Source organism: Oncorhynchus clarkii, unplaced genomic scaffold (genome assembly GCF_045791955.1).
Source record: "Oncorhynchus clarkii lewisi isolate Uvic-CL-2024 unplaced genomic scaffold, UVic_Ocla_1.0 unplaced_contig_10339_pilon_pilon, whole genome shotgun sequence".
Lineage (NCBI taxonomy): Eukaryota > Metazoa > Chordata > Actinopteri > Salmoniformes > Salmonidae > Oncorhynchus > Oncorhynchus clarkii.
Genome location: NW_027261100.1, coordinates 35,417 through 55,922, shown reverse-complemented (window position 1 = coordinate 55,922; position 20,506 = coordinate 35,417). Strand labels below are relative to the sequence as shown.

At 42.8% G+C, this 20,506-nt stretch overlaps 19 non-coding genes across 19 annotated transcripts; all 19 read right to left on the bottom strand.

The window, feature by feature from the left end:
- Window positions 1-6,545: 6,545 nt before the first annotated feature.
- trnaf-gaa (transfer RNA phenylalanine (anticodon GAA)) lies at window positions 6,546-6,618 on the bottom strand. The gene has a single exon. It is a non-coding gene; the product is annotated as a tRNA-Phe (tRNA).
- A 76-nt stretch (window positions 6,619-6,694) lies between these two features.
- Window positions 6,695-6,768, bottom strand: trnai-aau (transfer RNA isoleucine (anticodon AAU)). The gene has a single exon. It is a non-coding gene; the product is annotated as a tRNA-Ile (tRNA).
- An 869-nt stretch (window positions 6,769-7,637) lies between these two features.
- trnaf-gaa (transfer RNA phenylalanine (anticodon GAA)) lies at window positions 7,638-7,710 on the bottom strand. Its single transcript has one exon. It is a non-coding gene; the product is annotated as a tRNA-Phe (tRNA).
- Window positions 7,711-7,786: 76 nt separating this feature from the next.
- trnai-aau (transfer RNA isoleucine (anticodon AAU)) lies at window positions 7,787-7,860 on the bottom strand. Its single transcript has one exon. It is a non-coding gene; the product is annotated as a tRNA-Ile (tRNA).
- An 878-nt stretch (window positions 7,861-8,738) lies between these two features.
- Window positions 8,739-8,811, bottom strand: trnaf-gaa (transfer RNA phenylalanine (anticodon GAA)). Its single transcript has one exon. It is a non-coding gene; the product is annotated as a tRNA-Phe (tRNA).
- Window positions 8,812-9,846: 1,035 nt separating this feature from the next.
- Window positions 9,847-9,919, bottom strand: trnaf-gaa (transfer RNA phenylalanine (anticodon GAA)). The gene has a single exon. It is a non-coding gene; the product is annotated as a tRNA-Phe (tRNA).
- Window positions 9,920-9,995: 76 nt separating this feature from the next.
- On the bottom strand, window positions 9,996-10,069 carry trnai-aau (transfer RNA isoleucine (anticodon AAU)). The gene has a single exon. It is a non-coding gene; the product is annotated as a tRNA-Ile (tRNA).
- Window positions 10,070-10,938: 869 nt separating this feature from the next.
- Window positions 10,939-11,011, bottom strand: trnaf-gaa (transfer RNA phenylalanine (anticodon GAA)). Its single transcript has one exon. It is a non-coding gene; the product is annotated as a tRNA-Phe (tRNA).
- A 76-nt stretch (window positions 11,012-11,087) lies between these two features.
- On the bottom strand, window positions 11,088-11,161 carry trnai-aau (transfer RNA isoleucine (anticodon AAU)). Its single transcript has one exon. It is a non-coding gene; the product is annotated as a tRNA-Ile (tRNA).
- An 884-nt stretch (window positions 11,162-12,045) lies between these two features.
- On the bottom strand, window positions 12,046-12,118 carry trnaf-gaa (transfer RNA phenylalanine (anticodon GAA)). The gene has a single exon. It is a non-coding gene; the product is annotated as a tRNA-Phe (tRNA).
- A 1,035-nt stretch (window positions 12,119-13,153) lies between these two features.
- On the bottom strand, window positions 13,154-13,226 carry trnaf-gaa (transfer RNA phenylalanine (anticodon GAA)). The gene has a single exon. It is a non-coding gene; the product is annotated as a tRNA-Phe (tRNA).
- Window positions 13,227-13,308: 82 nt separating this feature from the next.
- On the bottom strand, window positions 13,309-13,382 carry trnai-aau (transfer RNA isoleucine (anticodon AAU)). Its single transcript has one exon. It is a non-coding gene; the product is annotated as a tRNA-Ile (tRNA).
- Window positions 13,383-13,839: 457 nt separating this feature from the next.
- Window positions 13,840-13,912, bottom strand: trnaf-gaa (transfer RNA phenylalanine (anticodon GAA)). Its single transcript has one exon. It is a non-coding gene; the product is annotated as a tRNA-Phe (tRNA).
- Window positions 13,913-15,690: 1,778 nt separating this feature from the next.
- trnai-aau (transfer RNA isoleucine (anticodon AAU)) lies at window positions 15,691-15,764 on the bottom strand. The gene has a single exon. It is a non-coding gene; the product is annotated as a tRNA-Ile (tRNA).
- Window positions 15,765-16,203: 439 nt separating this feature from the next.
- On the bottom strand, window positions 16,204-16,276 carry trnaf-gaa (transfer RNA phenylalanine (anticodon GAA)). Its single transcript has one exon. It is a non-coding gene; the product is annotated as a tRNA-Phe (tRNA).
- Window positions 16,277-17,444: 1,168 nt separating this feature from the next.
- On the bottom strand, window positions 17,445-17,517 carry trnaf-gaa (transfer RNA phenylalanine (anticodon GAA)). Its single transcript has one exon. It is a non-coding gene; the product is annotated as a tRNA-Phe (tRNA).
- A 76-nt stretch (window positions 17,518-17,593) lies between these two features.
- On the bottom strand, window positions 17,594-17,667 carry trnai-aau (transfer RNA isoleucine (anticodon AAU)). Its single transcript has one exon. It is a non-coding gene; the product is annotated as a tRNA-Ile (tRNA).
- A 2,023-nt stretch (window positions 17,668-19,690) lies between these two features.
- trnaf-gaa (transfer RNA phenylalanine (anticodon GAA)) lies at window positions 19,691-19,763 on the bottom strand. Its single transcript has one exon. It is a non-coding gene; the product is annotated as a tRNA-Phe (tRNA).
- Window positions 19,764-19,845: 82 nt separating this feature from the next.
- trnai-aau (transfer RNA isoleucine (anticodon AAU)) lies at window positions 19,846-19,919 on the bottom strand. Its single transcript has one exon. It is a non-coding gene; the product is annotated as a tRNA-Ile (tRNA).
- Between the last annotated feature and the right edge of the window lie 587 nt (window positions 19,920-20,506).

Below are 20,506 nucleotides of genomic sequence, written 5' to 3'. Positions count from 1 at the left end.
CTAAATGAGTAGTAAAAAGTGGGTTTGGTGTCATAATGACATCTAATTGACTGATGGACACTGACTTGCTAGTTGACTTTTGTGCATTTGCAATATGTTTAAACGGAGAGGGACCATCACCAAAATGGCATTCTGAAATCAACACAAAAAATGGCATCACCATAGTCTCCAGACTGTGCTGAGTTCAACGAGCTATCCCGCTTGACCGTAGCTCGCTCGGTCTAAGCGCAACGACCATTAGAAAAGTAGGCCCAAAATGAAGCCTGCCCCACAATGTCATTTGCTTTTGAGTGACAGTGAGAGAACCGTTTAGGTGAGAAGAAAAATTCCACCACATGAATGTTCCTAAGGTCCTCCCGATCCGTGCAAGCCTAACCTTGACCGTGTGGCATTAACCCTTAACAGTAAAACAGTGTTTTTTGATCTCACAGATTACAGTGTCATCTCTCCCCATAGGAATACATTGCCTGCACCCCTAATTTCAACCTGAAGTCTATATGGGTTATGAATGCCGTATGAACCTGTCTTCGGTACCAGTCCATCAAGCCACTATGAGGTCTACCTGTGTTGATTCTGAGCTTCCTGGACCAACCGGAAGTGGTTAAAATGCCCCTAAAAGTGTTTACCCATACCCTGCCTGCAGTTTGACAGACATAGTGCATTCAACCCTGTGTAAATCAGTCAGTTCTTAACGTAAGGACTTAAAACTCAGGATTCTGTAACAGCATACCCCAATGAGGATATGTGTTGATTTATAGCTTCCTGTGCCAACCGGAAGTGCCATAATTGGTGTCTCAGGGGCTGTTTCGAGGGGTTAAAAAAGTCTGATCTTTCCAAAACTTCATATGTGTGATTAGGCAACCCCCATGAACTGTAAATCAGTCATTTTTCCCCAAAAATTTCAAAGGAAAAAAAAATCACACTAAAACACAACTTGGAAGGAGGGACGTATTGGGGTGCGTAGAGACAGACAGTGGCTGCAATAGTTAGCTTTGTTGGAGCTAAAAAAGAACCGTCAGACCTAGAGTTCCGAAACTTTAGAAACCTGTTCTAGACCTCCGGTCGATGGTACGTGGCTCTAGACGGTTCTCGGACCGAGAAACAGCCTCGTACATTTGCAATACCTTCAATTCATTTTGACCATCACAAAAATGACGACGTTTAGAAAAGTCTCAGAGACGCAAGGCTAGGTGCATTGAAACCGGCTCGGCCCATAGAGACGGACCCCAACATTTCTGTCCGATAGCTCGTTCAAGGACCCCGTAGCAAGGCATGGAAAAAAAGTGGATTTTCAGCACCAATTAGGGTTTTTCTCGGACACCAAATGACCTATCGAGCCGAAACTCGGGATTCGGGGTCGCCTCACATAGGACTTCACATAATGTCCGAACTGGACCCGCAGCTAGAATTTAACTATGTGTTTTACCTTTTTATTATGTTTTAAACTGAAGGCGCTGTGAATTATGGGCCTGCTCTGACATATGTGATAGTTGGCTTCTAAATGAGTAGGAAAAAGTGGGTTTGGTGTCAATTGATATCCGTTTGGTGTCATAATGACATCTAATTGACTGATGGACACTGACTTGCTAGTTGACTTTTGTGCATTTGCAATATGTTTAAACGGAGAGGGACCATCACCAAAATGTCATTCTGAAATCAACACAAAAAATGGCATCACCATAGTCTCCAGACTGTGCCGATTTCAGCGAGACGCCCCGCTTGACCGTAGCTCGTTCTGAGTGCAGCGAACTTGAAAAAAAGAAGGCCCAAAATGAAGCCTGCCCCACAATGTCATTTGATTTTGGGTGGCAGTGAGAGAACCGTTAGGGTGAGAAGCACAATTCGACCTCAGGTGCGTTCCTGAGGTCCTCCCGATCCGTGCAAGCCTAACCTTGACCGTGTGGCATTAACCCTTCACAGTAAAAAGAAGGTGTTTACTTGAAACAGCTTGCTTTGACTTCTCTCCCCATAGGAATACATTGCCTGCACCTCTAAATTCAACCTGAAGCCTATGTGGGTTATGAATGCCTTATGAACCTGTCTTCTAAGACAGTCCATCAGGCCACTATGAGGTCTACCTGTGTCGAATCTAAGCTTCCTGGACCAACCGGAAGTGGTTAAAATCACCCTAAAAGTGTTTACCCATACCCTGTCTGCAGTTTGATAGACATAGTGCATTCAACCCTGTGTAAATCAGTCAATTCTTAACGTAAGGCTTAAAACTCAGGATTCTGTAACAGCATACCCCAATGAGGATATGTGTTGATTTATAGCTTCCTGTGCCAACCGGAAGTGCCATAATTGGTGTCTCAGGGGCTGTTTCGAAGGGTTAAAAAAGTCAGATCTGTCCAAAACTTCATATATGTGATTAGGCAACCCCCATGAACTGTAAATCAGTCATTTTTCCCCAAAAAAATCAAAGGAAAAAAAAATCACACTAAAACACAACTTGGATGGAGGGACGTATTGGGGTTCGTAGAGACAGACAGTGGCTGCAATAGTTAGCTTTGTTGGAGCTAAAAAAGAACCGTCAGACCTAGAGTTCCGAAACTTTAGAAACCTGTTCTAGACCTCCGGTCGATGGTACGTGGTGAGTTACGTGGCTCTAGACGGTTCTCGGACCGAGAAACAGCCTCGTACATTTGCAATACCTTCAATTCATTTTGACCATTACGAAAATGACGACGTTTAGAAAAGTCTCAGAGATGCAAGGCTAGGTGCATTGAAACCGGCTCGGCCCATAGAGACGGACCCCAACGTTTCTGTCCGATAGCTCGTTCAAGGACCCTGTAGCAAGGCATGGAAAAAGTGGATTTTCAGCACCAATTAGGGTTTTTCTCGGACACCAAATGACCTATCGAGCCGAAACTTGGGATTCGGGGTCGCCTCAGCTAGGCTAACAGATAACATAAGAAATGGACCCGCAGCTAGAACGTAACTACGTGTTTTATGGTTTTTTTATGGTTTGAACCGAAGGCGTTGTGAATTTTGGGCCAGCTCTGAAGTATGTAATAGTTGGCTACTTAACGAGTTGGAAAAAGTGGGTTTGGTGTCAGTTTGTATCAGTTTGGTGTCAGAATGATATCTAATTGACTGATGGACTCTTGTCCACTTGACTCTTGTACATTTGCAATATGTTTAAACAGTGAGGTACCATCACCAAAAGCGACATTCTGAAATCAACCCTAACGAGCGATTGAGATGAACCAGAATCACTGCAAAGCCATCCCGAGTTCATCGGGCCAGTCAATTTCACATTCCTGCAGGATTTTTATAGCATGACCAATTGGTGATGGTACCTGCCCATTAAAACATATTGCAAATGCACAGTGACTTTGAAAAAGTAAGGAAACATAAACAATTTTTTTTTATTTTTGGGTGACCAGTTGCACGTGCATTTGCAATATGATTCTATAGTGAAAAAACATCACCAAATGCGACATTCTGAAATCTACCCTAACGAGCGATTGAGATGAACCAGAATCACTGCAAAGCCATCCCGAGTTCATCGGGCCAGTCAATTTCACATTCCTGCAGGATTTTTATAGCATGACCAATTCGTGATGATACCTGCCCATTAAAACATATTGCAAATGCACAGTGACTTTGAAAAAGTAAGGAAACATAAACAAATTTTTTTTATTTTTGGGTGACCAGTTGCACGTGCATTTGCAATATGATTCTATAGTGAAAAAACATCACCAAATGCGACATTCTGAAATCAACCCAAACGAGCGATTGAGATGACCCAGAATCACTGCAAAGCCATCCCGAGTTCATCGGGCCAGTCAATTTCACATTCCTGCAGGATTTTTATAGCATGACCAATTCGTGATGGTACCTGCCCATTAAAACATATTGCAAATGCACAGTGACTTTGAAAAAGTAAGGAAACATAAACAATTTTTTTTTATTTTTGGGTGACCAGTTGCACGTGCATTTGCAATATGATTCTATAGTGAAAAAACATCACCAAATGCGACATTCTGAAATCAACCCAAACGAGCGATTGAGATGACCCAGAATCACTGCAAAGCCATCCCGAGTTCATCGGGCCAGTCAATTTCACATTCCTGCAGGATTTTTATAGCATGACCAATTCGTGATGGTACCTGCCCATTGAAACATATTGCAAATGCACAGTGACTTTGAAAAAGTAAGGAAACATAAACAAAAAACATTTTTTTTTTTTTTTTTGGGTGACCAGTTGCACGTGCATTTGCAATATGATTCTATAGTGAAAAAACATCACCAAAAGCGACATTCTGAAATCAACCCAAACGAGCGATTGAGATGACCCAGAATCACTGCAAAGCCATCCCGAGTTCATCCGGCCAGTCAATTTCACATTCCTGCAGGATTTTTATAGCATGACAAATTCGTGATGGTACCTGCCCATTAAAACATATTGCAAATGCACAGTGACTTTGAAAAAGTAAGGAAACATAGAATCCAATTTTTTTTGGGGGGTTACCAGTTGCACATTTCAGATCACCAGTTGCACATTTCAGATCACCAGTTGCACGGAGGAAAATCGTTACTTTTGACTTTGACTTTTGACTTCCTATGATATCATATTGCAAATGGACAAAACATATGCCTTATGCACAAGTAAAACAAAAAAAAATTATGATAATACAAGTTGACAAAGGTATAGTTTGAGCAAAGTATAGTTTGAATTTTGAGCATGACAAATTCGTGATGGTACCTGCTCATTAAAACATATTGCAAATGCACAGTGACTTTGAAAAAGTAAGGAAACATAAACAAATGGACATAATGAAATCATCATTTTTTTTTTCCGGTTACCAGTTGCACGCGCTTTTGCAATATGATTCTATAGTGAAAAAACATCACCAAATGGACATGATGAAATCAACACAACGAGTGATGGAAATGAACAACTATCACTGCCCGGCCGTCCCGAGTTCATCAGTTCAGTCAATTTTGGCCCCCCAAAAAATTGACTTTTGACTTTGACTTTTGACTTCCTGTGAAATCATATTGCAAATGGACAAATCATCTTCCTTATGCACAAGTAAAAAAAATAAAATTATGATAAAACATTTTACAAAAGTATATTCATACACTTCTTACACATGATTAATTGTCTTAAAATCGAAACAGTTTCGAAAAACGGTCCAGAAAGCACTTTTTTTAGTTTTTAAAGTTTAAAAAAAAATCACATTTTCGACTTTTGACATCCTATTAAATCATATTGCAAATGGACAAAACATATGCCTTATGCACAAGTAAAAAAAAAAAAAAAATTATGATAATAAAATACGAATAAAGTATGTTGATACAGTTCTTATACGTGTGTAATTGACACAAAATTCGAAAGAATTTTGAAAAACGGTCCAGAAAGCACTTTTTTAAGGATGTGTGAAGTTTTTTACCAAATTTTGACATTTTTGACTTTTGACTTTTGACTTCCTATGAAATCATATTCCAAATGGAGAAAACATATGCCTTATGCACAAGTAAAAAAATAAAAAAAATGATAATAAAGTATGACTAAAGTATGTTGATAAAGTTCTTATACATGTGTAATTGACATAAAAATTGAAAGAATTTTGAAAAACGGTCCAGAAAGCACTTTTTTAAGGATGTGTGAAGTTTTTTACCAAATTTTGACATTTTTGACTTTTGACTTTTGACTTCCTATGAAATCATATTGCAAATGGACAAAACATATGCCTTATGCGCATGTAATTAAAAAAAAAAAATTTGATATCAAAATTGCCATATGGCATTTGCCATATACTTTGCACGAATCAACGCCGCTTTGGGTGGTATTGGACATCGTGTATATGGTTTGTCCAATGCCAATATCTTGCCATTCATTTTTGTCCAATTCAGGGGGGTATTCCCTTACATGGATCCAAGAAAACTCCAGTTCACACTTCATGCAGCCTTGTCTTACGACAACCTACTGTCATGTAAACAATGACAAGAAACTGTCATGTAACAATGACAAGAAACTCTCATGTAACCCTGATGTCACAATGTCAGATGAAAAAGAAAGACATTATTTACTTTCAGAGAGCAGCGTATCACACACTCTAACCAACTGAGCTAACCGGCCGCTGGCTACAGAGCACAGTTGTTGAGATGCACCGAGCCTCTGCAAGTGCTGGAGCACAAACTAACAAGTCCACCAACAGCATAGCCTGACAAGACTGGACACTCTTGGTTGCTCCTTGTGGCAATTCCAAACAGCTGGGGAATTTGATCAATTGGTATTGTGTTTGCTTAGCATGCTATAGGTAGTGGGATCGATGCCCGCATTCCCCAAAAACATTTTTTTTTGTGGATCCAAGAAAGCTCCAGTTCACACTTCATGCAGCCTTGTCTTACGACAACCTACTGTCATGTAACAATGACAAGCAACTTTCCTGTAACACTGATGTCAAAATGTCAGATGAAAAAGCAAGAAATTACTTACTTTCAGAGGAGCAGCGTAGTACACACCATTGAGGCCCACAAACAAAGCTGTGGATAGTTTCCTTGAAGCCAGAGCATCAAGAAAGAACAAATACAAATGCCGAAACCCGGGATCGAACCAGGGACCTTTAGATCTTCAGTCTAACGCTCTCCCAACTGAGCTATTTCGGCAATTCACTAATTTTTTTTCACCCTTGACAATTCACATGCATGTGACTCACAATTTTGACACTCAAAATGTATATCATAGCCAGTACGGGGATCGAACCCATGACCTTGGCGTTATTAGCACCACACTCTAACCAACTGAGCTAACCGGCCATTTGCTATTTTGCTCAATTGTTGAAATGCACCAAGCCTCTGCAAGTGCTGGCACGTAAACAAACAAGTCCACCAACAGCATAGCCTGACAAGACTGGACCCTCTAGGTTGCTTCTTGCGGAAATTACAAACGGCTGGGGAATTAGCTCAAATGCTTTGCATGTGTGAGCTAGTGGGATCGATGCCTGCATTCTCCAAAAGCAAATTCTTTCATGGATCCAAGAAAACTCCAGTTCACACTTCATGCAGCCTTGTCTTACGACAACCTACTGTCATGTAAACAATGACAAGAAACTGTCATGTAACAATGACAAGAAACTCTCATGTAACACTGATGTCACAATGTCAGATGAAAAAGAAAGACATTACTTACTTTCAGAGAGCAGCGTATCACACACTCTAACCAACTGAGCTAACCGGCCGCTGGCTACAGAGCACAGTTGTTGAGATGCACCGAGCCTCTGCAAGTGCTGGAGCACAAACTAACAAGTCCACCAACAGCATAGCCTGACAAGACTGGACACTCTTGGTTGCTCCTTGTGGCAATTCCAAACAGCTGGGGAATTTGATCAATTGGTATTGTGTTTGCTTAGGTAGTGGGATCGATGCCCGCATTCCCCAAAAACATTTTTTTTTGTGGATCCAAGAAAGCTCCAGTTCACACTTCATGCAGCCTTGTCTTACGACAACCTACTGTCATGTAACAATGACAAGCAACTTTCCTGTAACACTGATGTCAAAATGTCAGATGAAAAAGCAAGAAATTACTTACTTTCAGAGGAGCAGCGTAGTACACACCATTGAGGCCCACAAACAAAGCTGTGGATAGTTTCCTTGAAGCCAGAGCATCAAGAAAGAACAAATACAAATGCCGAAACCCGGGATCGAACCAGGGACCTTTAGATCTTCAGTCTAACGCTCTCCCAACTGAGCTATTTCGGCAATTTACTAATTTTTTTTCACCCTTGACAATTCACATGCATGTGACTCACAATTTTGACACTCAAAATGTATATCATAGCCAGTACGGGGATCGAACCCATGACCTTGGCGTTATTAGCACCACACTCTAACCAACTGAGCTAACCGGCCATTTGCTATTTTGCTCAATTGTTGAAATGCACTGAGCCTCTGCAAGTGTGCAAGTGCTGGCACGTAAACAAACAAGTCCACCAACAGCATAGCCTGACAAGGTACCCTTTAGGTTGCTTCTTGCGGAAATTCCAAACGGCTGGGGAATTAGCTCAAATGCTTTGCATGCGTGAGGTAGTGGGATCGATGCCTGCATTCTCCAAAAGCATATTCTTTCATGGATCCAAGAAAACTCCAGTTCACACTTCATGCAGCCTTGTCTTACGACAACCTACTGTCATGTAAACAATGACAAGAAACTGTCATGTAACAATGACAAGAAACTCTCATGTAACCCTGATGTCACAATGTCAGATGAAAAAGAAAGACATTACTTACTTTCAGAGAGCAGCGTATCACACACTCTAACCAACTGAGCTAACCGGCCGCTGGCTACAGAGCACAGTTGTTGAGATGCACCGAGCCTCTGCAAGTGCTGGAGCACAAACTAACAAGTCCACCAACAGCATAGCCTGACAAGACTGGACAGTCTTGGTTGCTCCTTGTGGCAATTCCAAACAGCTGGGGAATTTGATCAATTGGTATTGTGTTTGCTTAGCATGCGTGAGGTAGTGGGATCGATGCCCGCATTCCCCAAAAACATTTTTTTTTGTGGATCCAAGAAAGCTCCAGTTCACACTTCATGCAGCCTTGTCTTACGACAACCTACTGTCATGTAACAATGACAAGCAACTTTCCTGTAACACTGATGTCAAAATGTCAGATGAAAAAGCAAGAAATTACTTACTTTCAGAGGAGCAGCGTAGCACACACCATTGAGGCCCACAAACAAAGCTGTGGATAGTTTCCTTGAAGCCAGAAGAAAGAACAAATACAAATGCCGAAACCCGGGATCGAACCAGGGACCTTTAGATCTTCAGTCTAACGCTCTCCCAACTGAGCTATTTCGGCAATTCACTAACTTTATTTCTGTGGCACCCTTGACATTTCACATGCATGTGACTCACAATTTTGACACTCAAAATTTACTGCATAGCCAGTACGGGGATCAAACCCATGACCTTGGAGTTATTAGCACCACACTCTAACCAACTGAGCTAACCGGCCATTTGCTATTTTGCTCAATTGTTGAAATGCACCGAGCCTCTGCAAGTGCTGGCACGTAAACAAACAAGTCCACCAACAGCATAGCCTGACAAGACTGGACCCTCTAGGTTGCTTCTTGCGGAAATTCCAAACGGCTGGGGAATTAGCTCAAATGCTTTGCATGCGTGAGGTAGTGGGATCGATGCCTGCATTCTCCAAAAGCAAATTCTTTCATGGATCCAAGAAAACTCCAGTTCACACTTCATGCAGCCTTGTCTTACGACAACCTACTGTCATGTAAACAATGACAAGAAACTGTCATGTAACAATGACAAGAAACTCTCATGTAACCCTGATGTCACAATGTCAGATGAAAAAGAAAGACATTATTTACTTTCAGAGAGCAGCGTATCACACACTCTAACCAACTGAGCTAACCGGCCGCTGGCTACAGAGCACAGTTGTTGAGATGCACCGAGCCTCTGCAAGTGCTGGAGCACAAACTAACAAGTCCACCAACAGCATAGCCTGACAAGACTGGACACTCTTGGTTGCTCCTTGTGGCAATTCCAAACAGCTGGGGAATTTGATCAATTGGTATTGTGTTTGCTTAGCATGCTATAGGTAGTGGGATCGATGCCCGCATTCCCCAAAAACATTTTTTTTTGTGGATCCAAGAAAGCTCCAGTTCACACTTCATGCAGCCTTGTCTTACGACAACCTACTGTCATGTAACAATGACAAGCAACTTTCCTGTAACACTGATGTCAAAATGTCAGATGAAAAAGCAAGAAATTACTTACTTTCAGAGGAGCAGCGTAGTACACACCATTGAGGCCCACAAACAAAGCTGTGGATAGTTTCCTTGAAGCCAGAGCATCAAGAAAGAACAAATACAAATGCCGAAACCCGGGATCGAACCAGGGACCTTTAGATCTTCAGTCTAACGCTCTCCCAACTGAGCTATTTCGGCAATTCACTAATTTTTTTTCACCCTTGACAATTCACATGCATGTGACTCACAATTTTGACACTCAAAATGTATATCATAGCCAGTACGGGGATCGAACCCATGACCTTGGCGTTATTAGCACCACACTCTAACCAACTGAGCTAACCGGCCATTTGCTATTTTGCTCAATTGTTGAAATGCACCAAGCCTCTGCAAGTGCTGGCACGTAAACAAACAAGTCCACCAACAGCATAGCCTGACAAGACTGGACCCTCTAGGTTGCTTCTTGCGGAAATTACAAACGGCTGGGGAATTAGCTCAAATGCTTTGCATGTGTGAGCTAGTGGGATCGATGCCTGCATTCTCCAAAAGCAAATTCTTTCATGGATCCAAGAAAACTCCAGTTCACACTTCATGCAGCCTTGTCTTACGACAACCTACTGTCATGTAAACAATGACAAGAAACTGTCATGTAACAATGACAAGAAACTCTCATGTAACACTGATGTCACAATGTCAGATGAAAAAGAAAGACATTACTTACTTTCAGAGAGCAGCGTATCACACACTCTAACCAACTGAGCTAACCGGCCGCTGGCTACAGAGCACAGTTGTTGAGATGCACCGAGCCTCTGCAAGTGCTGGAGCACAAACTAACAAGTCCACCAACAGCATAGCCTGACAAGACTGGACACTCTTGGTTGCTCCTTGTGGCAATTCCAAACAGCTGGGGAATTTGATCAATTGGTATTGTGTTTGCTTAGGTAGTGGGATCGATGCCCGCATTCCCCAAAAACATTTTTTTTTGTGGATCCAAGAAAGCTCCAGTTCACACTTCATGCAGCCTTGTCTTACGACAACCTACTGTCATGTAACAATGACAAGCAACTTTCCTGTAACACTGATGTCAAAATGTCAGATGAAAAAGCAAGAAATTACTTACTTTCAGAGGAGCAGCGTAGTACACACCATTGAGGCCCACAAACAAAGCTGTGGATAGTTTCCTTGAAGCCAGAGCATCAAGAAAGAACAAATACAAATGCCGAAACCCGGGATCGAACCAGGGACCTTTAGATCTTCAGTCTAACGCTCTCCCAACTGAGCTATTTCGGCAATTTACTAATTTTTTTTCACCCTTGACAATTCACATGCATGTGACTCACAATTTTGACACTCAAAATGTATATCATAGCCAGTACGGGGATCGAACCCATGACCTTGGCGTTATTAGCACCACACTCTAACCAACTGAGCTAACCGGTCATTTGCTATTTTGCTCAATTGTTGAAATGCACTGAGCCTCTGCAAGTGTGCAAGTGCTGGCACGTAAACAAACAAGTCCACCAACAGCATAGCCTGACAAGGTACCCTTTAGGTTGCTTCTTGCGGAAATTCCAAACGGCTGGGGAATTAGCTCAAATGCGTTGCATGCGTGAGGTAGTGGGATCGATGCCTGCATTCTCCAAAAGCATATTCTTTCATGGATCCAAGAAAACTCCAGTTCACACTTCATGCAGCCTTGTCTTACGACAACCTACTGTCATGTAAACAATGACAAGAAACTGTCATGTAACAATGACAAGAAACTCTCATGTAACCCTGATGTCACAATGTCAGATGAAAAAGAAAGACATTACTTACTTTCAGAGAGCAGCGTATCACACACTCTAACCAACTGAGCTAACCGGCCGCTGGCTACAGAGCACAGTTGTTGAGATGCACCGAGCCTCTGCAAGTGCTGGAGCACAAACTAACAAGTCCACCAACAGCATAGCCTGACAAGACTGGACAGTCTTGGTTGCTCCTTGTGGCAATTCCAAACAGCTGGGGAATTTGATCAATTGGTATTGTGTTTGCTTAGCATGCGTGAGGTAGTGGGATCGATGCCCGCATTCCCCAAAAACATTTTTTTTTGTGGATCCAAGAAAGCTCCAGTTCACACTTCATGCAGCCTTGTCTTACGACAACCTACTGTCATGTAACAATGACAAGCAACTTTCCTGTAACACTGATGTCAAAATGTCAGATGAAAAAGCAAGAAATTACTTACTTTCAGAGTAGCAGCGTAGCACACACCATTGAGGCCCACAAACAAAGCTGTGGATAGTTTCCTTGAAGCCAGAGCATGAAGAAAGAACAAATACAAATGCCGAAACCCGGGATCGAACCAGGGACCTTCAGATCTTCAGTCTAACGCTCTCCCGACTGAGCTATTTCGGCAATTCATTAAATGTATTTCTGTGGCACCCTTGACAATTCACATGCATGTGACTCACAATTTTGACACTCAAAATGTACATCATAACCAGTACGGGGATCGAACCCATGACCTTGGCGTTATTAGCATCACACTCTAACAAACTGAGCTAACCGGCCTTTTGGTATTTTGCTCAATTGTGGAAATGCACCGAGCCTCTGCAAGTGCTGGCACGTAAACAAACAAGTCCACCAACAGCATAGCCTGACAAGACTGGACCCTTTAGGTTGCTTCTTGCGGAAATTCCAAACGGCTGGGGAATTAGCTCAAATGCTTTGCATGCGTGAGGTAGTGGGATCGATGCCTGCATTCTCCAAAAGCATATTCTTTCATGGATCCAAGAAAACTCCAGTTCACACTTCATGCAGCCTTGTCTTACGACAACCTACTGTCATGTAAACAATGACAAGAAACTGTCATGTAACAATGACAAGAAACTCTCATGTAACCCTGATGTCACAATGTCAGATGAAAAAGAAAGACATTACTTACTTTCAGAGAGCAGCGTATCACACACTCTAACCAACTGAGCTAACCGGCCGCTGGCTACAGAGCACAGTTGTTGAGATGCACCGAGCCTCTGCAAGTGCTGGAGCACAAACTAACAAGTCCACCAACAGCATAGCCTGACAAGACTGGACACTCTTGGTTGCTCCTTGTGGCAATTCCAAACAGCTGGGGAATTTGATCAATTGGTATTGTGTTTGCTTAGCATGCTATAGGTAGTGGGATCGATGCCCGCATTCCCCAAAAACATTTTTTTTTGTCGATCCAAGAAAGCTCCAGTTCACACTTCATGCAGCCTTGTCTTACGACAACCTACTGTCATGTAACAATGACAAGCAACTTTCCTGTAACACTGATGTCAAAATGTCAGATGAAAAAGCAAGAAATTACTTACTTTCAGAGGAGCAGCGTAGCACACACCATTGAGGCCCACAAACAAAGCTGTGGATAGTTTCCTTGAAGCCAGAGCATGAAGAAAGAACTAATACAAATGCCGAAACCCGGGATCGAACCAGGGACCTTTAGATCTTCAGTCTAACGCTCTCCCAAATGAGCTATTTCAGCAATTCACTAATTTTATTTCTGTGGCACCCTTGACAATTCACCTGCATGTGACTCACAATTTTGACACTCAAAATGTACATCATAGCCAGTACGGGGATCAAACCCATGACCTTGGCGTTATTAGCACCACACTCTAACCAACTGAGCTAACCGGCCATTTGCTATTTTGCTCAATTGTTGAAATGCACCGAGCCTCTGCAAGTGCTGGCACGTAAACAAACAAGTCCACCTACAGCATAGCCTGACAAGACTGGACCCTTTAGGTTGCTCCTTGTGGCAATTCCAAACAGCTGGGGAATTTGATCAATTGGTATTGTGTTTGCTTAGCATGCGTGAGGTAGTGGGATCGATGCCCGCATTCCCCAAAAACATTTTTTTTTGTGGATCCAAGAAAGCTCCAGTTCACACTTCATGCAGCCTTGTCTTACGACAACCTACTGTCATGTAACAATGACAAGCAACTTTCCTGTAACACTGATGTCAAAATGTCAGATGAAAAAGCAAGAAATTACTTACTTTCAGAGTAGCAGCGTAGCACACACCATTGAGGCCCACAAGCAAAGCTGTGGATAGTTTCCTTGAAGCCAGAGCATGAAGAAAGAACAAATACAAATGCCGAAACCCGGGATCGAACCAGGGACCTTCAGATGTTCAGTCTAACGCTCTCCCAACTGAGCTATTTTGGCAATTCATTAAATGTATTTCTGTGGCACCCTTGACAATTCACATGCATGTGACTCACAATTTTGACACTCAAAATGTACATCATAAACAGTACGGGGATCAAACCCATGACCTTGGCGTTATTAGCACCACACTCTAACCAACTGAGCTAACCGGCCATTTGCTATTTTGCTCAATTGTTGAAATGCACCGAGCCTCTGCAAGTGCTGGCACGTAAACAAACAAGTCCACCAACAGCATAGCCTGACAAGACTGGACCCTTTAGGTTGCTTCTTGCGGAAATTCCAAACGGCTGGGGAATTAGCTCAAATGCTTTGCATGCGTGAGGTAGTGGGATCGATGCCTGCATTCTCCAAAAGCATATTCTTTCATGGATCCAAGAAAACTCCAGTTCACACTTCATGCAGCCTTGTCTTACGACAACCTACTGTCATGTAAACAATGACAAGAAACTGTCATGTAACAATGACAAGAAACTCTCATGTAACACTGATGTCACAATGTCAGATGAAAAAGAAAGACATTAGAGAGAAAATAGCGGGCCTCAATGGCGGGCCTTCATGCAGCCTTGTCTTACGACAACCTACTGTCATGTAAACAATGACAAGAAACTTTCATGTAACAATGACAAGAAACTCTCATGTAACCCTGATGTCACAATGTCAGATGAAAAAGAAAGACATTACTTACTTTCAGAGAGCAGCGTATCACACACTCTAACCAACTGAGCTAACCGGCCGCTGGCTACAGAGCACAGTTGTTGAGATGCACCGAGCCTCTGCAAGTGCTGGAGCACAAACTAACAAGTCCACCAACAGCATAGCCTGACAAGACTGGACACTATTGGTTGCTCCTTGTGGCAATTCCAAACAGCTGGGGAATTTGATCAATTGGTATTGTGTTTGCTTAGCATGCTATAGGTAATGGGATCGATGCCTGCATTCTCCAAAAGCAAATTCTTTCAAGGATCCAAGAAAACTCCAGTTCACACTTCATGCAGCCTTGTCTTACGACAACCTACTGTCATGTAAACAATGACAAGAAACTGTCATGTAACAATGCCAAGAAACTCTCATGTAACACTGATGTCACAATGTCAGATGAAAAAGAAAGACATTACTTACTTTCAGAGAGCAGCGTATCACACACTCTAACCAACTGAGCTAACCGGCCGCTGGCTACAGAGCACAGTTGTTGAGATGCACCGAGCCTCTGCAAGTGCTGGAGCACAAACTAACAAGTCCACCAACAGCATAGCCTGACAAGACTGGACACTCTTGGTTGCTCCTTGTGGCAATTCCAAACAGCTGGGGAATTTGATCAATTGGTATTGTGTTTGCTTAGCATGCTATAGGTAGTGGGATCGATGCCCGCATTCCCCAAAAACATTTTTTTTTGTGGATCCAAGAAAGCTCCAGTTCACACTTCATGCAGCCTTGTCTTACGACAACCTACTGTCATGTAAACAATGACAAGAAACTGTCATGTAACACTGATGTCAAAATGTCAGATGAAAAAGCAAGAAATTACTTACTTTCAGAGGAGCAGCGTAGCACACACCATTGAGGCCCACAAACAAAGCAGTGGATAGTTTCCTTGAAGCCAGAGCATGAAGAAAGAACAAATCCCAAAACCCGGGATAGAACCAGGGACCTTTAGATCTTCAGTCTAACGCTCTCCCAACTGAGATATTTCCGCAACTCACTAATTTTATTTCTGTGGCACCCTTGACAATTCACATGCATGTGACTCACAATTTTGACACTCAAAATGTACATCATAACCAGTACGGGGATCGAACCCATGACCTTGGCGTTATTAGCACCACACTCTAACCAACTGAGCTAACCCGCCATTTGGTATTTTCTCAATTGTGGAAATGCACCAAGCCTCTGCAAGTGCTGGCATGTAAACAAACAAGTCCACCAACAGCATAGCCTGACAAGACTGGACCCTCTAGGTTGCTTCTTGCGGAAATTCCAAACGGCTGGGGAATTAGCTCAAATGCTTAGCATGCGTGAGGTAGTGGGATCGATGCCTGCATTCTCCAAAAGCAAATTCTTTCATGGATCCAAGAAAACTCCAGTTCACACTTCATGCAGTCTTACGACAACCTACTGTCATGTAACAATGACAAGCAACTTTCCTGTAACACTGATGTCAAAATGTCAGATGAAAAAGCAAGAAATTACTTACTTTCAGAGGAGCAGCGTAGCACACACCATTGAGGCCCACAAACAAAGCTGTGGATAGTTTCCTTGAAGCCAGAGCATGAAGAAAGAACAAATACGAATGCCGAAACCCGGGATCGAACCAGGGACCTTTAGATCTTCAGTCTAACGCTCTCCCAACTGAGCTATTTCGGCAATCCACTAAATGTATTTCTGTGGCACCCTTGACAATTCACATGCATGTGACTCACAATTTTGACACTCAAAATGTACATCATAACCAGTACAATTAGCTCAAATGCTTTGCATGCGTGAGGTAGTGGGATCGATGCCTGCATTCTCCAAAAGCAAATTCTTTCATGGATCACAATTTTGCACACTCAAAATGTACATCATAACCAGTACAATTAGCTCAAATGCTTTGTCATGTAACAATGACAAGCAACTTGCGATGTCAAAATGTCAGATGAAAAAGCAAGAAATTACCTGAGGTAGTGGGATCGACCTTGGAGTTATTAGCATCTAACCAACTGAGCTAACCGGTCATTTGCTATTTTGCTCAATTGTTGAAATGCACCGAGCATCTGCAAGTGCTGGCACGTAAACAAACAAGTCCACCAACTAGCCTGACAAGCATTCCAAACGGCTCTCAAATGCTTTGCATGCAAATTGCCTGCATTCTCCAAAAGCAAATTCTTTCATGGATCCAAGAAAACTCCAGTTCACACTTCATGCAGCCTTGTCTTACGACAACCTACTGTCATGTAAACAATGACAAGAAACTGTCATGTAACAATGACAAGAAACTCTCATGTAACCCTGATGTCACAATGTCAGATGAAAAAGAAAGACATTACTTACTTTCAGAGAGCAGCGTATCACACACTCTAACCAACTGAGCTAACCGGCCGCTGGCTACAGAGCACAGTTTTTGAGATGCACCGAGCCTCTGCAAGTGCTGGAGCACAAACTAACAAGTCCACCAACAGCATAGCCTGACAAGACTGGACACTCTTGGTTGCTCCTTGTGGCAATCCCAAACAGCTGGGGAATTTGATCAATTGGTATTGTGTTTGCTTGCTGTAGGTAGTGGGATCGATGCCCGCATTCCCCAAAAACTATTTTTTTTGTGGATCCAAGAAAGCTCCAGTTCACACTTCATGCAGCCTTGTCTTACGACAACCTACTGTCATGTAACAATGACAAGCAACTTTCCTGTAACACTGATATCAAAATGTCAGATGAAAAAGCAAGAAATTACTTACTTTCAGAGGAGCAGCGTAGCACACACCATTGAGGCCCACAAACAAAGCTGTGGATAGTTTCCTTGAAGCCAGAGCATGAAGAAAGAACAAAAAAAAAATGCCGAAACCCGGGATCGAACCAGGGACCTTTAGATCTTCAGTCTAACGCTCTCCCAACTGAGCTATTTCGGCAATTCACTAATTTTTTTTCACCCTTGACAATTCACATGCATGTGACTCACAATTTTGACACTCAAAATGTACATCATAACCAGTACGGGGATCGAACCCATGACCTTGGCGTTATTAGCACCACACTCTAACCAACTGAGCTAACCGGCCATTTGCTATTTGGCTCAATTGTTGAAATGCACCGAGCCTCTGCAAGTGCTGGCACGTAAACAAACAAGTCCACCAACAGCATAGCCTGACAAGACTGGACCCTCTAGGTTGCTTCTTGCGGAAATTCCAAACGGCTGGGGAATTAGCTCAAATGCTTTGCATGCGTGAGGTAGTGGGATCGATGCCTGCATTCTCCAAAAGCAAATACTTTCAAGGATCCAAGAAAACTCCAGTTCACACTTCATGCAGCCTTGTCTTACGCGAACCAGGGACCTTTAGATCTTCAGTCTAACGCTCTCCCAACTGAGCTATTTCGGCAATTCACTAAATGTATTTCTGTGGCACCCTTGACAATTCACATGCATGTGACTCACAATTTTGACACTCAAAATGTACATCATAACCAGTACAGGGATCGAACCCATGACCTTGGCGTTATTAGCATCACACTCTAACCAACTGAGCTAACCCGCCATTTTGGTATTTTGCTCAATTGTGGAAATGCACCAAGCCTCTGCAAGTGCTGGCATGTAAACAAACAAGTCCACCAACAGCATAGCCTGACAATACTGGACCCTCTAGGTTGCTTCTTGCGGAAATTCCAAACGGCTGGGGAATTAGCTCAAATGCTTAGCATGCGTGAGGTAGTGGGATCGATGCCTGCATTCTCCAAAAGCAAATTCTTTCATGGATCCAAGAAAACTCCAGTTCACACTTCATGCAGTCTTACGACAACCTACTGTCATGTAACAATGACAAGCAACTTTCCTGTAACACTGATGTCAAAATGTCAGATGAAAAAGCAAGAAATTACTTACTTTCAGAGGAGCAGCGTAGCACACACCATTGAGGCCCACAAACAAAGCTGTGGATAGTTTCCTTGAAGCCAGAGCATGAAGAAAGAACAAATACGAATGCCAAAACCCAGGATCGAACCAGGGACCTGTAGATCTTCAGTCTAACGCTCTCCCAACTGAGCTATTTCGGCAATCCACTAAATGTATTTCTGTGGCACCCTTGACAATTCACATGCATGTGACTCACAATTTTGACACTCAAAATGTACATCATAACCAGTACAGGGATCGAACCCATGACCTTGGCATTATCAGCATCACACTCTAACCAACTGAGCTAACCCTCCTTTTGGTATTTTGCTAAATTGTGGAAATGCACCTAGCCTCTGCAAGTGCTGGCATGTAAACAAACAAGTCCACCAACAGCATAGCCTGACAAGACTGGACCCTCTAGGTTGCTTCTTGCGGAAATTCCAAACGGCTGGATAATTAGCTCAAATGCTTTGCATGCGTGAGGTAGTGGGATCGATTCCTGCATTCTCCAAAAGCATATTCTTTCATGGATCCAAGAAAACTCCAGTTCACACTTCATGCAGCCTTGTCTTACGACAACCTACTGTCATGTAAACAATGACAAGAAACTGTCATGTAAAAATGACAAGAAACTCTCATGTAACCCTGATGTCACAATGTCAGATGAAAAAGAAAGACATTACTTACTTTCAGAGAGCAGCGTATCACACACTCTAACCAACTGAGCTAACCGGCCGCTGGCTACAGAGCACAGTTGTTGAGATGCACCGAGCCTCTGCAAGTGCTGGAGCACAAACTAACAAGTCCACCAACAGCATAGCCTGACAAGACTGGACACTCTTGGTTGCTCCTTGTGGCAATTCCAAACAGCTGGGGAATTTGATCAATTGGTATTGTGTTCGCTTAGCATGCTGTAGGTAGTGGGATCGATGCCCGCATTCCCCAAAAACATTTTTTTTTGTGGATCCAAGAAAGCTCCAGTTCACACTTCATGCAGCCTTGTCTTACGACAACCTACTGTCATGTAACAATGACAAGCAACTTTCCTGTAACACTGATGTCAAAATGTCAGATGAAAAAGCAAGAAATTACTTACTTTCAGAGGAGCAGCGTAGCACACACCATTGAGGCCCACAAACAAAGCTGTGGATAGTTTCCTTGAAGCCAGAGCATGAAGAAAGAACAAATACAAATGCCGAAACCCGGGATCGAACCAGGGACCTTTAGATCTTCAGTCAAACGCTCTCTCAACTGAGCTATTTCGGCAAATCATTAAATGTATTTCTGTGGCACCCTTGACAATTCACATGCATGTGACTCACAATTTTGACACTCAAAGTGTACATCATAACCAGTACGTGGATCGAACCCATGACCTTGGCGTTATTAGCACCACACTCTAACCAACTGAGCTAACCGGCCATTTGCTATTTTGCTCAATTGTTGAAATGCACCGAGCCTCTGCAAGTGCTGGCACGTAAACAAACAAGTCCACCAACAGCATAGCCTGACAAGACTGGACCCTCTAGGTTGCTTCTTGCGGAAATTCCAAACGGCTGGGGAATTAGCTCAAATGCTTTGCATGCGTGAGGTAGTGGGATCGATGCCTGCATTCTCCAAAAGCAAATTATTTCATACATAAGGGAACATTTCGGCATTTCGTGTATGATCAGTGAAAAAGTCCATATTGCAAATGTACGGTCCCTTACTAGATGTCCGAAAACATTTGTAAAATTTGCGGTCGGCGTCGGCCCGTGCGGTAGGGCCAGACCTACCGGGAAGTCATCAAATGAACTTTGTCGGACATTCGGTTTCCGTTTTATAAAATAAACAAGTTTTGGACCATTTTTCCGCTATCCCGGAAATTCCCACAAGAGGGCATACGGAATCATATGGCAATTTGGCAAAACATCACGAATCACGACGGGGCCTTATCTCGAAAACGGAAAATATTTCGAAGCCGAAACTTGGTGAGCGTAGGTTTGGCATAATGGGCAGTTGGCCCCGAA